Source organism: Gorilla gorilla, chromosome 3, assembly GCF_029281585.2.
Source record: "Gorilla gorilla gorilla isolate KB3781 chromosome 3, NHGRI_mGorGor1-v2.1_pri, whole genome shotgun sequence".
NCBI classification, from domain to species: Eukaryota; Metazoa; Chordata; class Mammalia; order Primates; family Hominidae; genus Gorilla; species Gorilla gorilla.
The window spans coordinates 15252289-15268967 of NC_073227.2; the positions used below are offsets into that span (position 1 = coordinate 15252289).

The 16679-nt window shown below is 48.8% G+C and overlaps 1 protein-coding gene across 4 annotated transcripts in view; it reads left to right on the top strand.

The window, feature by feature from the left end:
• The window catches only part of JAKMIP1 (janus kinase and microtubule interacting protein 1), a 175858-nt gene that overhangs the window by 42249 nt on the left and 116930 nt on the right, over nt 1–16679 (top strand). For 2 of the 4 annotated variants that reach the window (XM_055385847.2, XM_055385848.2), the window contains exon 2: nt 3409–3623. The exons of 1 other annotated variant lie outside the window; for it this stretch is intronic. The gene's annotated coding sequence lies outside the window, so the exon portion shown is untranslated. Of the gene's footprint in view, nt 1–3408; nt 3624–16364; nt 16578–16679 lie in introns of those variants that run through there. One more of the 4 variants, XM_055385849.2, reaches the window with a different exon arrangement.

The window sequence follows — 16679 nt, forward strand, 5'->3', positions numbered from 1 at the left end:
TCAGGAGGAGCATTCATCCTCCTCGTGGGCACACCAGGGTCACTGCGGAGGGAAGCTCCAGCCAGGCATTCATGTGTAGGCCTTTTGATAGCGGAGAGTCAACTGCATTGTCACAGATCCAATTTCAGCACACCCCAACACTGTCACCAGAAGTATCTTCCCAGCAGGCTGGGCTGGCATCTCCCGACTGTCTTCCCACTGCTCGGGAATGAGCTTTAAATTCCTTTATCCACAGGACGAGGAAGGAAGCCTCTGAGGCTCAGGATCCACCCCAGCCAAGACCCCCCACCCAACCCCGCACCTTTCCCTGCGTGCTCTGTGTTGGTTTGTGGAGTGAGAGGGTCTCAGGGGGCTTCCTGTGGGAGGCGATGGATGAATAGGCCTTCGAGGAATGAATAGGAGCTTCCCAAGTGGAGGAGGAAGGAAGGACTATCCACTGGATACAAAGGCAGAACAGGATGTTTAGGGTGCTGTCTGTAGTTCATGATGGCTGGGGGTGGGGAGTTAGGAGTGGGCTGGGTAGTGAGTAAACTGAAAGAGGGGTTCAGCGGGCCGGGTTGAAAAGAATTCCATTTGCCAGGGCTGCAGAGTTGGGCACAGTCCCTGCGTGCAGTGGGCTGTGCGTGTTGGGCTTTTGGAAGCCTTGCTAAGTTTCTTGGTGTCTGCCTTTTCGGTATTGCCTTTTTCAAGGCTGAAATGCATCCTCTTCCTTTTATATTCCCCCTGCTTTTTTTTTTTTTTTAAAGGACTATAGACATCTGACAAATTCCTTGTCCAATCACTCAGGGAACTAAAGGCTTCTGTTCGATTTTTAGCTTGTTGTGAAATGGGGACTTGGAAGGGGACCACTCTCTTCATGCTCTTTGTGGTAAATCCTTTCTGAGCACGCAGATTTAACATCCTAGGGGGTTTTCCTTGCAATGGTTTTGATGTGAAAATGACCGAATTATTAAAGTAGTTCAATGGCCTAAAATAGGAGCAACTCTCCCCAGTGCAGCCTCTCTGCACGTCCAGTGATTTGCTTGTTTCTTCAGCCTCCGTTTGTGTCCAGCTCCGCTCTGTCTTCCCTCCTGCGAGGGTCAGTGTCTCCCTGAGTGCAGTGTTTATGAGCTCTGCAGGACACAAGCCCGTGCCTTCTCACCACGGGCAGCAGGATGCAGTCAGCCAGGCATGGTCTGGGGGCTGCAGCAATGGCCTTGAACTCTCACTCTGGTTCAGCAGCCAGTATTTAGTAAGCATCTGCTGCATACAAGGCCTGGGCAGACTCTGTGACAAGTAAGAGGCAGGATCCAGACTTTCCCAGCCAAAAGAGGCCTCAGGGAGCAGGTAGCTGGTTCCGCATTTCTCAGTGAGAGTGCTCACCAGTGTTGCGATGTGAGATTTTAGGTGACAGTAGCCAAACATAATTTATTTTAATAATACTTTAGTGTGCATTAGGGAAAATATAACTGTATCTTATAGTTATAAAATGTAGCACCTGAAGCCTATGATTTGGGGGATATTTTTGCTTAGAATAAGGCTGAAGTAGTGTACAGGCTTTTCAAAAGTCAGTAGTGTTAAAGAAAAGTACTAAGCACATAAAGGTAAGGTGCCGAGGGGCACACGGGAACATGATGGCCTTCCACAAAACGTTCTCTCTCCAGATTGTCAGGGCTGTCTGAGGTGCACCCTCTTACAGTGCAAATTACACCTCCGGAAAGCTAATTTTAAGAAAAGAAGAACCATGCATTTTATGCAGAAGTCACAGCGGTGGCAACTGATGACTGAGGTTTGGGAAACACCATTGGCTCCAGTGCTCATTTTTCAAAACATGAAATTGAAGCCTAGAGAGGTCCAGGGTCACAAGGCTGTGGAAAGAAGAAGGGGCTTCAAATCCCAGGGCTCCTGATGCTCAGCGTGGCTCCTCTTCTCACCCAGATCTGCCTGTGACCAAGGCCTGTGTGAAGGAGGCCAGGCTCGGCGAAGACCCCTGGAGCTGAGGCTGAGAGTCAGGGATGGCGGGGCCTCTGAGTAGGAATCAGGGTGCTGTCGAATGGTGAGCAGGTGTCGGCCTCTGGTGAGCTGGATGCCAGGAGAGTCTGGTGGGGCTTGATTTTGAAGCCTTGGCTGGCAAGTGTGAATCTGCCTGTGTAGTCTTCAGGCAGGTAGGGAAGGGGGATGTGCATGGGTGAGGCTGGTCGCAGAAAAACAGACTGAGCTCAGGTTAGCAGGAAGGTGATGTGGGTTTCCTAGAATTGGGGCTAAGGGATGCCCACTTCTTTTTGTTTTTCTGAGACGGAGTCTCACTCTTGTTGCCCAGGCTGAAGTGCAATGGCGTGATCTTGGCTCACTGCAACCTCCGCCTCCTGGGTTCAAGTGATTCTCCTGCCTCAGCCTCCTGAGTACCTGGCACTATAGGCGCCCACCACCATGCCCAGCTGTATGTATATATATTTTTGTATTTTTAGTAGAGACAGAGTTTCGCCATGTTGGCCAGGCTGGTCTCGAACTCCTGACCTCAGGTGATCCAACCACCTCAGCCTCCCAAAGTGCTGGGATTACAGGCGTGAGGCACCACACTCGGCCAGGATGCCCACTTCTGTGAGAATATTGCAAAGATCTGCTGCAAGAGTGAAGTGTTGAGTATTGGGATCAAAGAACTAGTGTTTAATATAGGGGTTAAAGGGTCATATAAATATTCCCCGGCATCAGGATCAGAGGTCAGGTTTTCTCTTAGAGACTGCCTGCCTTTTATTTGTGCGGACACAAACTCTTCCAATGCCAGGCCTTATCTCTGATCATAGGATGCAGAGCAGCAGGCAGCTCCCCAGCCAGTTGGTGGTGGGGCTGGGTGAGGGCGGCTCTAGGAGCTGGGGCTACAGGCTTAGGTAACGCAGCCTCCACCAAAGAGGAAGAAAAGAAGGCTTGGATGAGTGAGGACTCTTGATCAGAGTGCCAGTGGGAGGTCATGGCCTCAAGTGGAAGAAATTTCACCTTTTTACTCCCATTTAGAGCAGCGTTTGCTGGTTAGATAGTTTTATTCCGAGTTGATTTGCCTTCCTCCCTCCCTGCTCTCTCTCACTCTCTCTGTCTCCTCTTTTCTCACCCTCTCTCTCTTCTCCCTTCCTCTCTCCCTGCTTCCTTCCCCTGTCTCTTTCTTCTTCCCTCCCTCCCTTCCTCCTTCGCCTGCTTCCTTTCTCCCTTCCAACCCTGAGACCTTTATTAAGTGGTTACAGTGTATCAGGCATAGTGGCGAGCCCCGTAGTGGTTACCAAGTAAAAGTCATCATAACAACAGCAGCTAATGTTCAGGGAAGGTCAATGTCATGTACCTGGCACTGTGCTCACTGCTTTTACTTATATTGTCTTGTTTAATTCTCATAACAACACTATGAGTTTGGTATGGTTATTGGATAATCTCATTTTACAGGTAAAGAAACAGATCTGGACAAGTGGAAGGACTCACTGGCCTAAGGTCTCACTCCATACCCTTAGCCACTTTGCCGTCCAGCTTCAGTGGCTATTGAGATCCACCTTCAACTCTAAGTTTCAAAGAACTTGAACAGCAGACAGGAGAACAGGTGGTTCCAGCCAGGAGGACTGGAGGACTCCGAGCTTAAATGCGGCTGTGAAGGTCACAGTGCTGTGAGTGCAACTAGGTGGGGGGTGGGAAGCTCTAGGAAGATTTAGGGGAGGTGACATTGAGGCTAGAGTTGGCCAGGTCTAGGGTGGTGAGAATGGTGGGTGAGCGAGCAGAGGGCCTTCTGGGCAGAGAGAACAGCTTGGGCAGAGGCATGGAGGCACCTCAGAGAGGGCGCTGAGCATTTGGGGATTTGGAGGCAGTATTTTGTGGTGCAGTGAGGAAGAACATGGGAGTCTGATCTCATCTTTCATCTTGGCTCTGCCATTGCTGGGCTTGAGATCTTGAGAAAGTTGCAGACACCTCTTAAGCCTTAGTTTTCCCATAGGGAAAGTGGGAATAATTATAGAAGTCACTTCATAGGGTTGTGGAGAGGATTAAATGAAGTCCTGTATGGGACATAGACATGGTGGCCATTGTTTTCATTTTTGGCATGTAGGGTGGTATGGCCGTGTCACAGTTGGGAGGGCAGCAGGAGACAAGCTCAGGAGCTTGAATGCCAGACCAGAGTACTTGGGCCACAGCCTGGAGACAGTGGGGGACTGGGGAAGGTATGGCGGGGGCGCTGCACAAGGTCACATAGAAGCCAAAGCTTGGGGAGAAAGAGCTGCCATCCCCAGCAGCCTTCACCAGGTGTTTTGCTTTTGGTGGATGACAGGAACCCACTGGTGGGGTTGTAAATGTGTGTCACCTGGGCACACTCAACGCTGACTGCTTCAGGTGTTGCACTGGGTGTCTTCTGGTGGCAGACATTATTACTGTCTTGCTCAAGTGGAGAAGCTTGAGGCTGGGATGCGGAAATTTCTTGCCCGTTTTCTTCTTCCTGCCATGGTCTAGGAAGCTGATTTTAGAGGCCTGCCTTTTAACGTGCTTTTAAAAAGATTTTTCTCCCTACCTGTAGCATCAGGGCAGTTTTCTGGGGCCCAGATGGAGTCTGTTGGGTTTCGAAGAGGAAGCCAGACAGACGCTGATGCAGGTGCTGCCGGCCCCGTGGTCTGTTCATGAAGGTCAGGAGTCGGTTGAGCGCCGTGGGAGCTGCCTCCGAGGCAGGGATTAAGAAGCGGGTGTCTATTCCTGGATGCGGAAACCACTCAGTTCAGCAAACAGGGCTGTGTACCTGCTGTGTCAGGCCCCGGACAGGGCCCTGGGGACGTAGAGGCGGATAAGCCATGGACACTGTCCTTGAGAAGCCCGCTGCACAGTAAGGCTTTTAGTTAGAAGCTGACGCCGGGGGCCAGCCCCAGCCCCTGGTCTCCGCAGTCTGCTTGCTTTCTCTGAGGTGTTTCTCCTTCTCTGTACTGGGAGGTTGGGTGGGAGGGAAGCTGGCACCTCCTTCAAAGAATTATGAAGATTACTGAGCTAATATACATAAGCCCAAAGCATGGGGCCTGTGCCAGCACTTTCCTCTCTCTCTCTCTCTCTCCTCTCTCTCTCTCTCTCTCTCTCTCTCTCTCTCTCTCTCTCTCTCTCTCTCTCTCTCTCTCTCTCTGATGGAGGAGAATGTTCTGTGCTGTGGGGAAGTAGCCGAGGGGGCACTACCTGTATCATTCACTTTCTTCCCCAGAGCTTGGCATATGGCAGGCGCTCCGCAAACTTGTAGGCGTGTTTCTTGGAAGAATGAGTGTGTAATTGACCTTCGAGGATGTGAGATTTAGGCAAGGGGAGATTTGGAATTGGCGGGTGACGTTCCTGGTAAGCAGGGGCAGTGAAAGGTGCAGAGCAGAGGCAGGAGGAGAAGCCCAGCTGGAGGGTGGGCCATGGGTGGGGAGAGCTGGGAGTTGGAAGAGAGAGGTCACTGGGGCAGCCTTCTAGGATCTTGACCATCAGCCTGATGCAGTTGCTGAGATGCTTTTGAGCCTGGGCGAGAAGCGTTTGGCCTCATCTTCCCCAGCCCGGTAGCAAAGGAGGGCTGCTCTGTGCTGGTGGGGGGTCAAGAGATGCAGGGCCCTGGCCAGATCAGGAGAAAAAAACCCTGCAGGGAGAAAGGGAACTTGATATACTTTGGACTTTATGAGCTGATATAAATATTGAATGTTAAATTAGGAACTTTTTGCCCTATTTCTTTAATCTTCAGAAGAGAGATGAAATGGACATCCTTTCCATCTTGACCACGTGTGTAGCAAACTGGGATTTCGAGTGCGAGTTGGTTTCAGGTCCCAAATTCAGTATTTCTTACTCGCTGGTTTCGGGCCACATCCCTAGATTTCACTGGGACTCCACTTTCTCACCTGGATCTGGTGAGGTTTCTCCTGCGACAGATGGCGAGGGTCAGCTGTGGGTGGCCTGGGTGGGCCTGGGCCAAGCAGTTCTTCCCTGCTTGTCTTTTCCTTCTGGGAGAAAGCCCTTAGCGTTGGCCTGTGGGGAGAGTAAACACTTATTGTGTCTTCTCTTCTGAAACTCTCACATTTTTTATTTGATTAGCATGATTTTACTTTTATTAAAATTACTCATTTTAATTTAATTGTATGTAGTTAAAAAGCTTACTTATTTTAAAAAGACCCGACAAAGCATTCAGCTCAGTCCTGCCCAGCTGTCCAGCCCCAGTGGCCCTTCTCTAAGGCTGTGGCCGAAGTCAGTGCAAACCCGGCCACTGTTTCCTGGGGGTGTGTTCTTGCGGGTTACACGGCCTCTTGGAATTCAACTCCTGCCACCCCCCTGCAAACCTAAAGCATCCGTGGCACCACCTTGTCACCTGGGCCAGAAACTCAGATGTCTTTCTTGACTCCTCCCCCTCTCACCACACCCAGTCCCCATGCCCTGGCTAGAAAATACTCCTCCTTTTTTCTACATGCCTGTGCGTGGATGTCCATCTGTCCATTTATAAATAAAACGGGTGCTTCTTCTAGGCCAGGCCTGAGGATGCTGTGGTCATGCTGGCAGACGAGGTCCTGGCTGCCTGGGCCTTGCAGCCTCAGGTGTGATGGGTGTGCGGGTGGGAGTTGGAGGCACAGTGATAAACAAGTAACAATAAACAAGAACGCAAGGCTGCCGTTTATTGGGGCTCCTGCAGGCTCAGCCTGCAGCCTCCCTTCTTCCCCTGCTCCTGTTTCCCACAAGTGGAGGGCACCAGGAAATGCTGGTGAATGGAACCGGGTGAAAAAGTGAAAGAAATTGGCTCCTGCCACCTTGAAAAGGAGGACGCGCCCGGCGCAGAGTCTGTGCCCACACAAAGCATTCCGATTCCAAGTGGTGTCCTGTGTATCTCAAAGGACTGTGGGGAACAGTAATAAGTATATGTGTTTCCTGGAGCCCTGAGGCTGAGGCTTGAAGTCCTCATTTGCTTAGGAAGAAAGAAATGCAAAGTGGTGACTCTTCTGTGCTAGGAAAATGTTCTGGGCATGAGCCAGCCTTCAAGACTGTAGGTAAATTGCCTCCTGGGGCATCTCACCAGGAAATGCAGTTGCCCTGCTCTTGGTCTGAAACAGATGCACCACAGCCATCATATCAGTCCACTCCAGCTGCTATTCAAGTTGGGGGTACACGAGAGTCCAGTTAGCAGGTATGTGTTACCCAACCCAGGACGTCTTCAGAAAGCTGCTTAGCAGTGGAGATCAGGCCTAATTTTCACTTCTGCACTCGCTATTCTCTGAGCACCTGCTTAGTACCTGTGGTTGGTCCTAGGAGCACAAAGATGACTAAGACACGGTCCTTGCTCCTAAGGAATGAAAATTCAGAGAATGTGAGCTCAAGGCTGATAGGGATTTCTGTCTGTTTTGTGTTCCCAGTGCTGAGAACAGCATCCTCCACACAGAGGGGAGGCTCAATGAATATTTGTTGAATGAATGAACAATTGGATGGGAACAAGTCTGATGCCAGCCCTGTGAGGCCGGGGTGGCCATGTCAGAGGGAAGCACAAGAGCTTGGGTGCCCTGCAGCAGATGATGGGAGAGACTTGTGAGCTGAGGAGAGAGCGTGCGGACCCAGGCCGGGCCCTCTGGGCAGAGGGAGGTGCAGAGACAGAACCCACACCTAGGTGGCCTGAGAGTTGGTGTGGACCCGGTGGGGGAGAGTGAGTGTTCAGAGGCCGTGGATGCAGATGGTTAGGGCTTTGTTTGCCTGGGCAGCAGGCTTGAGCTGGATCCTGAGCCTGGGGGACCGTTTGGAGCCATCTAGTCATAGGAGTGACACAATGGGAGGCTCTTGAGGACCACATGGAAGACATTTGGGCCAGCAGAGCCTGGGAGACAGACGAGGCTGTCAGTCAGAGCCCAGCCTGGCCTCAGCTATTAATTCACCAGGCCATTGCCCAGACATTCTCCCATGTTTCCGTGACTGGCACAGATGTGTTCTGCATGGACAGCCAGTTACTATTTCCTTGTTACTTACTGATGTGTGCCTTTAAAATAAAAAACCAAACCAAACCAAAACAAAACAAAACAAAAAAACAAAAAACACAACTGAGTTAAGGCTTGGTGTGGTGGCTCACACCTCTAATCCCAGCACTTTGGGAGGCTGAGGCAGGTGGATCACTTGAGGTTAAGAGTTTGAGACCAGCCTGGCCAACATGGTGAAACCCTGTCTCTACTAAAAATACAGAAAAATTAGCCAGGCATAGTGGTTGGCTCCTGTAATCCCGGTTACTCGGGAGGCTGAGGCAGGAGAAATCACTTGAACCCAGGAGGCAGAGGTTGCAGTGAGCCGAGATCATACCATTGCACTCCAGCCTGGGCAACAAGAGCAAAACTCCATCCCCCAAAAACAAACAAAAAGCTGAATTAGGCTCATAAGTGATTGTATTTCAATAGCTGGTCTTTTAGAAATTCTCATCCTTTAATGAGGTAGAGAAGTTTCTCATGCCATCTCCTCATGTCACCTCAAGTGTATGGTAGGGAGAGGGAGGACTTTGGAGTTAAGACCCAAGTTCAAATCCTGTTCCACCACTGGAATCACCTTGGCTGCTTTAGAAAAATACCAACATCTGTGCCCCACTGCAGGCCAGACCACCTACCTCAGATCCTCTACATGTAACATAACATTGACCATCTTAACCACTTTTCAGTGTACAGTCCAGTAGTGTTAAGTACATTCACACTGTCATGCAACCATCACCACAGTCTATTATCAGGACTTCTACAGCTGGGCACAGTGGCTCATGCCTGTAGTCCCCACACTTTGGGAGGCTGAGGCGGGAGGATCGCTTGAGCATAGAAGTTCCAGATCAGCCTGGGCAACAGGGTGAAAACCTGTCTCTACAAAAAATAAAAAAGTAGCTGGGAGTGTTGACACATGCCTGTAGTCCCAACTACTACTTGGGGGCTGAGGTGGGAGGATCACATGAGCCCGAGAGGTCAAGGCTGCAGTCAGCCATGATTGTGCCACTGCTCTCTAGCCTGGGCAACAGAGTGAGACCCTGTCTCAAAATAAATAGCTTTTTCATTAAGCAAAACTGAAACTATACTGTTAAACAACAATTCCTCATCCCCCCCCACCTCCCCCCAGCCCCTGGCAGCTACCATTCGACTTTCTGTCTCTATGAGTTTGACTTCTCCGTTATTTTTGTGACTGGCTTATTTCACTAAGTGTAATGTCCTCAAGGTTCATGCATCTTATACCATGTGTCAGGATTTCCTTCCTTTTTAAAGCTGAATATTCCACTGAATGTATAGACCACAGTTTATTTGTCTATTCATCTATTGAGAGACACTTGCAATGTGCTATGGGCTGAAATGTGTCCCCCCAAAGTTCCTATGTCTAAGCCTTCATCCTCAGTGCCTCAGAATGTGACAGTATTTGGAGATACGGCCTTTAAAGAGGTGGTTACATTAAACTGAGGTCATTAGGATGGTCCGTAATTCAATATGACTGGTGTGATTATGAGGAGATATTAGGACATGGACATACACAGAGGGATGACCATGTGAAGACACAGGAAGAAGGCAGGGTCTACAAGCCAAGGAGGATCTTATACTAAAACCAACCCTGCCAATACCATGATCTTAGATGCCCAGCCTCCAGAGCTGCAAGGAAAAAAATTCTGATATTTAAGCCACCCAGTGTGTAGTGGTTTGTTGTGGCAGCCTAGCACACAAATATAGGTTGTTTCCACCTCTTGGCTATTGTGAATAATGCTGCAGTGAACATGGTGCACAAATATCTCTTCAAGACCCAGCTCTTATTCTTTTGAATATATACCCAGAAGTGGGATTCTGGGACCATATGGTAATTTTTTTTTTAGGTATGGATATTTTTGAGAGCACCCCAGGCCAAGAACCACTGGGACTATGAAGGCTGTGTGAGCTCAGTGCAGGGACAAGCCGTGAATATTGGAGTCAAACTGTTTGGCTTCAAATTTTGGTGCCTCCACTAATCAAATCTGTGACTTGGGCAGGTTACTTTACCTCTTCACCCCAGAGGTTCTGTATATGTCAGATGGGGAGAACTCCATTTCTTGTGAATGTTGAAGGAGATGCTGCATGGAAAGGGCCTGGCTCAGTGCCTTGCATGGGGCTGGTGCCTATGCATACTGGCTGTTTCTAGGATTCATTATTAATGATCATGCTGATCCAGTGGTGGTGCAAAAAGGTACTTGCATCCTCTAGACTATATCCGGTTGTTTTCTTATTTCATTTTCACGTTGTTCATTGCCAGCGTATAGGAATACAATTAATTTTTGCATACTAAGCTTGTATCCTGCCACATTGCTGAAATTGTTTATTAGTTCTAATAGTTTTTTTTAGTAGATTCCTTAGCATTTTCTATATACAAGATCATGTCATCGGGAAATAGATAATTTTACTTATTCTTTTCTGATCTGGGTGCCTTTTATTTCTTTTTCTTGCCTAGTTGCCCTGACTAAAACCTCAAGTCCAATGTTGAATAGATTTGGCAAGAACAGACATCTTTGTCTTGTTCCAGATCTTAAGAGAAAGCGTTAATCTTTCACCGTTGAGAGTGATGTTAGCTGTGGGGTTTTGGTAGATGCTCTTTATTGGGTTGTGAAAGTCCCTTCTGTTCATTCTTAGCTGACTGAGTGTTTTTATAATGAAAGGCTGGTGGATTTTGTAACATGTCTTTTTTGTACCTATTTACTGGTCATGTGGTTTTTATCCTTTATTCCATCAATATGGTATAATACATGGATTGATTTGGGGATATTAAACCAACTTTGCATTCCTGGGATATATCTCACTTGCTCATGGCATATAGTTCTTTTATATATTGCAGGATTTGGTTTTCTAGTATTGTGTTGTGAATTTTTGCATCTATATCTGTAGGGGATGTTAGTCTGTAGTTTTCATATGATATCTTTGTCTGGTTTCAGTGTCAGGGTAATACTGGCTTCACAGAATGAGTTGAGAAGTGTTCTTTGCACTTCTACTTTTTGAAAGAGTTGGATATTCATTCTTCTTCAAACATTTGATAGAATTCACCCCTGCAGCCATCTAGGCCTGTGCTTTTCTATGTATCTAGGTGTTAAGTATGTTTAGTATACTACTGTGTTCAACTTTTTGTTGTGGCATTACAGTTTTACCTGAATGGGAAGGGAATGGCTGACAAGGCCAGGCCTTTTAAAGGACCAATTTGCATCAGATTTGCACTTTTTTTTTAACATACAGGATGTGGGGGCCAGAAGGGCCTATGGTTTGTCCAAAGCAGACCTCTGTGTCGTGATGCAGCTCCTCCTTCCCGAGCCTCCTCCCCATGCCAGGCTCTGAGCTGGGCTCGAGTGAGCCTCTCTGCTTTGACCCCCTGGCATGCCTGTGAGGCAGACGCTGTGGTCCCTGCTCCAGCCCTGGAGACTGAGAAGGAAGGAAGGCACTCGCCCAGAGCCATCAGCCAATCAATGGAAGGGATGGGGCTTGCCTGGCCTGGGTCCTACAAGCCTTCTGTTATTCCCTGATGACCAGAAATTGTTCTTTTTTCTTCTCTATTTAAATAAAAAACTGTTCTAGAGCAGCGTGTGTTAGAATCACTCAGAGGACTTGTTAAAACCCACACTGCTGGGTCCACCCCCAGGTTCTGTTCAGTAGGTTACTGTTGAGGCCAAAGAATTTTAACTCCTAACAAGCTCCCAGCTGATGCAGATGCTGCTGGTCTAAGGATCTCACTCAGAGAACTGCTGTTCTAGGGGAGGTGCCAAAATTAACTGAAAAGTTTAAAAATATTATCCAGGGGCCGGAGGCATAACTGAAAGAGGCCAGGTGGGACCCAGGCCGGATCCAGCAGGCCTGCCTCTTGTCCCATTGTGGAGTGTGAGGTGGCACATCCTGGCTCCAGAGGGGACCCATTGACTCTTACCAGCCTGGGTTCAGACATGGCGCCAGAGAGGAGTTGGTGGCAGCTGAGTTTCGAGGCCTTGCTGATGGCAAAGGAGGCTTCCCACACCCAGATCCCAGAATTGGCTGAGATTCAGACAGGAAGTCAGGAAGCCCCCAAGTCTGTTCATAAAGCTTTTAGAATGTATCCAAAGGAAAATAAAAACAAAAATTAAGATAGTGCTTTCTGCAAACTCTACCACGCACCAGGCACTGTGCAAGGTGCTGTGCATGGGTTAACTTAGCTCGTACTCACAGGGGAGAGCTGTGCTGCTTTCCGCTTAATAGGTGGGTGGCAGAGGCTCACAGAGGCTGAGAAACTTGCTCAAAGTCACACAGTGAGGCAGAGCCAGAGTCTGTGTTGAACTTCAGCCTTCCAGAGTCCACCAGGCTGCCCCCAGAAGGCATCGAGGCAGTTTTTCTTTTTATATTGATAGTATAGTCAGAGATGAGAGGCGACAAACACACACACACACAGAGTGCTGGACTGAGGGGCCCCAGGACTCCAGGCTGGGCTTTGTCATTGCCGGCCATGTCCCTTAAACCTTTCCATCCTCCGTTTCCTCATCTGTAAGCAGTGAAGTTGTTGAAAATCCTGTGATGCCATTTGTACCCCTCGGAGGATCTGCCACATAACCAGCTCTGCCTTCATGAACTGATCTCTGCCTGCGGCCAGGCCCCGGGGCTAGAGCACCGCATCCATTGCCATCTCCTGGAAACCTCAGGGTGGCGGCTGGGAAGCAGAGCTGTGCCTGTCCAGAGGCCACACATTTGATCCCAATGCCAGCTGCCTCTTAAGTCCGAGAGCAGAGACTCCAGCTATATTTTAAGGATTTAGGGTTGGAATTCTGATTATTGTGATATGGTAGCTTAAAAAAAGTGCCAATAATATTAAATAAAAGCAAAATCCCTTAACTGTTACATATTGCTGAGTGTACGTAGGACTTCTCTCATGTGACAAGTTCATGTAAGACTTTGGCTGGAGGTGCAAAAACCAGTCATTTAGAAAACACTGGACTGGGGAAGGACAGAACACGAAAAACTGCCCTTTTAAAGCACAGAGCTCCCGGGAGCTCCCTTTCCCCTGCCTGTGCGGGCATACGTGGGTACGAGCCTCTTCGAAACTTTGCAGCGTTTGGCCAGTGAATTGGAAAGGGAATCTCTCCATGGAAAAAAATCCTAAATCTGTACAAAATCCTCGGAAATAACCAAAGTGTCCCTAAATCCAGGATGGAATGAGGTAGGAAGGCCTCCACCACTCTTCAGAGCGTCTTGGAAAATTCTTATTTCATGATATGAAGAGGAAAAGACAAGCTAGAAAATGACTGATAGACATGAGTTTAAGTAAAAACTGCCCCTGGAAAAGCAGCCCAGAAGGAAGTCAGTAGAGTGTTCACAGTGGGTGGCGGTGGGGGAGGGAAGAGAAGTTTCTTTTTCTCTTCCTTTTCCTTTTCTGTGTTCTCCCAAGTTTCTTTATTGGAGTAAACTTGATTTTTAAAATGAGAGAGAGACTGTTAATGCCCTTAGGAAGTGTAAGCTCCTCTCCATGCCAGAGCCTGACAGCAGAAATGAGTGGTTTCCACATCAACTTCCACTCCCACCGGGCTGCTCAGTGGCCAGGGAGGTTCCCGAAGGGTGGACGGTCAGCATCCTCGGCATCAGTGTCCTGGGGCCACTTTCCGTTTGGTGCAGAAATAGCTCTTGCATTTCTCCACCTGGCTTCTGTGGACGAGGGCTGGGCCAGCTACCGGCAAGTTAAGATGGAGAATCATGTGGATTTGGGAGTGGAGGAGAAAGGGCATTCACAGGCCAGGCCCTGGGGCATAGGTGCTGTTGCCCATAAAATTATTTATGGGGGTCCTAAGGACTGTAGTCAATATATGTTTTGTAAAGCAGCAACCCAGGAAGGGTTTCATCTACCACTTTGTTTTTTGTTTTTGTTTGTTTGTTTTTTGGTATTTATTTATTTATTTATTTTGAGACAGGGTTTCACTCTGTCGCCCAGGCTGGGGTGCAGTAGCAGGATCTCGGCTCACTGTAACTTCTGCCTCCCGGGTTCAAGCAATTCTCCTGCCTCAGCCTGTCAAGTAGCTGGGATTACAGATGCGCGCCACCACCCCTGGCTAATTTTTGTATTTTTAATAGAGATGGGGTTTCGCCATGTTGGCCAGGCTGGTCTCGAATTCCTGGGCTCAAGTGATCTGCCTGCCTCAGCATACCAAAGTGTTGGGATTATAGGCATGAGCCACTGCGCCTGGCCTCGTCTACCACTTTAAATGTTGGTAGCTGCTTCTCATTCTACGCGATACAATTAGGATGGTAGTGACTGACTGAGGCTTCTTCACTGTGAATGCTGGGCAGGGGGCCCATGCTGGCTGCTGAGGTTACAGGTCCCAGATGCCTGGCCCACAGGGCTGGCTCTGCCGTCACCCAGCTCTGGGGTGTTAGGCAAGTGATTTTCCCTCTTTGGACCTCAGTTTCTGATTTTGTGAAGAGAGGGATACCGCCATTCTCCAGTGTCTACCATACACCAGGCACTGGGCTGAGGACAGATGAGCTCCAACCAGTGCCTGTGGCTGACCTGAGGTCAGTAATTTTCTTTATTACAATTGCCTACTTAATTGCATCTTTCTTATTGCCCAAAGGATGACACCAGACGAGAGAAATATTATTCTACCAAGTTATCTGGGATGCTTTGTCATCCCTTTTCCAGGTAAAAGCATTACATTTTCATTGTGGAAAATGTGTTGGAGAAGACAGATCAAAAGGAGATAAAAAAAATCATGTATTTCTCCACCCCTCCAGGAGCAGTGGGGACAGAGGTCCTTACACTGTGAACCACTGTCACCTAGCGGGCCGACTTCCCTCTGACCCTGCAGAAAGACCCGAGCCACATTATTGGAAGGGGCCTTAAGCTGATCAAGGGGGACCAAGAATCACTGACCCCCAGTGTTGATGAAGCAGGCCCTGAGCACACACTCCTGGGGTGGGTCTGTGGTGGACCTTTTTGGGGAACAGGGACAGTGCTCCTGCTGAGCCAGCCTCGCCACGTGGGGGGATTTATGGTCGGCCCATCATCAGGTGTGCATTATGATTTATGTGGGAAGATGTGTATCACACAAATGTTGGTGAAAGTCCCTCCCCACAGAAAAAAAAAGAAAAGAGGAAAAAAGAAAAATAGGGAGCAGCCCAAATGTCCGGGTGGAGAGCCACGTGAACATTGATTGTTTCTGCCGCCATCAGGCTTTCTCCCCTGTGTGTATGAAATTGGTCTCCAAAAAACTGGGACAATAGTTCATAGCTATTCTCAGTACATCTCGATACATCTAATAAATATATTCGTTTCCTAGGGCCACTGTACCGTGGAATACACAAGACAAATGGATGGTCTCTTAGTTCTGGAGGCTGGAAGTCTGAGATCCAGGCGTGGGCAGGGTTGACCCCATCTGAGGCTGCGAGGGGACTCTGCCCCAGGCCTCTCCCCTGGCTTCCTGTGCTTTGGTGGCAGTCCTTGGTATTCCTTGGCTCGTGGAATCCGCCCCGTGACCTCCTCCTTCATCGTCACATGGTGTTCTCCTTTGTCTCTGTATCTCTGTGCTCCCATTTCCTTATTTTATTTTATTTTATATTTTGAGATGGAGTCTCACTCTGTCACCCAGGCTGGAGTGCAATGGCATGGTCTTGGCTCACTGCAACCTCCACCTCCTGGGTTCAGGCGACTCTCCTGCCTCAGCCTCCCAAGTAGCTGGGACTACAGGTGTGTGCCACCACACCTGGCTAATTTTTGTATTTTTCGTAGAGATAGGGTTTCACTTCGTGATCCGCCTGCCTCAGCCTCCCAAAGTGCTGGGGTTACAGGCGTGAGCCACCATACCCAGCTCCATTTCTTCTTTTTGTAGGAACACCCATCATGTTGGTTAAGGCCCACCCTCCTGGCTTCATCTCAATTAGATGACCTCAGTAAAGACCCTGTTTCCCGTAAGACCACCTCTGAGGGTACTGGGGCTTAGGACCTCAGCGTATGAATTTGGGAGTGACACAATTTAAACCCTTTCACATAAATCGAGAATGCTTTTCAATGTCCTTGAAATGCTCTTCTGATGCTGTGGTTCTCAAATGCTTTTTAACTGGGGCAGAACCCTTTTAAATAGTGAAATTTTCTGGAGCCCATGGGAACCCTCCCAAAGCAGGTTAAAATTCAGGGGGAAAGTGGGGCTCAGGCATAAGAGGAGTCCAGAGGAGAGCAGGGCTGACCTGCTGATGTGTGTGTGTGTGTGTGTGTGTATGTGTGTGTGTGTGTATGTGTGTGTGTGTGTTTCTGATGTTGTCACATGCAAACAATAACAGCTTGACTAAGGCCATGGAGGATGAACAGACAGGGCGGGGTGGGGAGACATATTCCAGCCAGAAGGAGGCTCGTGAGAGTTCAGTAAGCCCAGGACTCAAGGCAGTAAGCAGTAGTTGCTTAGCGTCCAACTGGCCTTGCTCTGTTGAAAGTGCTCTGTGCGCATTCGCTTTTGCCGGGGCAGGTACTATGATTTTCCTCATTTTTCCAGGTTGGGGGAAACTGAAGCTCAGGGAGGACAAGGCACCTGCCCCAGGACAAACAGCTAACAAGTGGTAGAGTCAAGATTCGTACCCAGCATGAGACAGAGCTGGCCGTTGAGAACACGCCACTGCACGGCCATTCCGTGGTTCTAGAAGGTGAAGTTCTGCCAGTGGATGTAGGTGTGTGGAGGGTCTGTCTGTAGTTAACATCGTCAAAATATTTGGTTTTCTGCTTCTATGTTTAAAATGGTTTTGTGT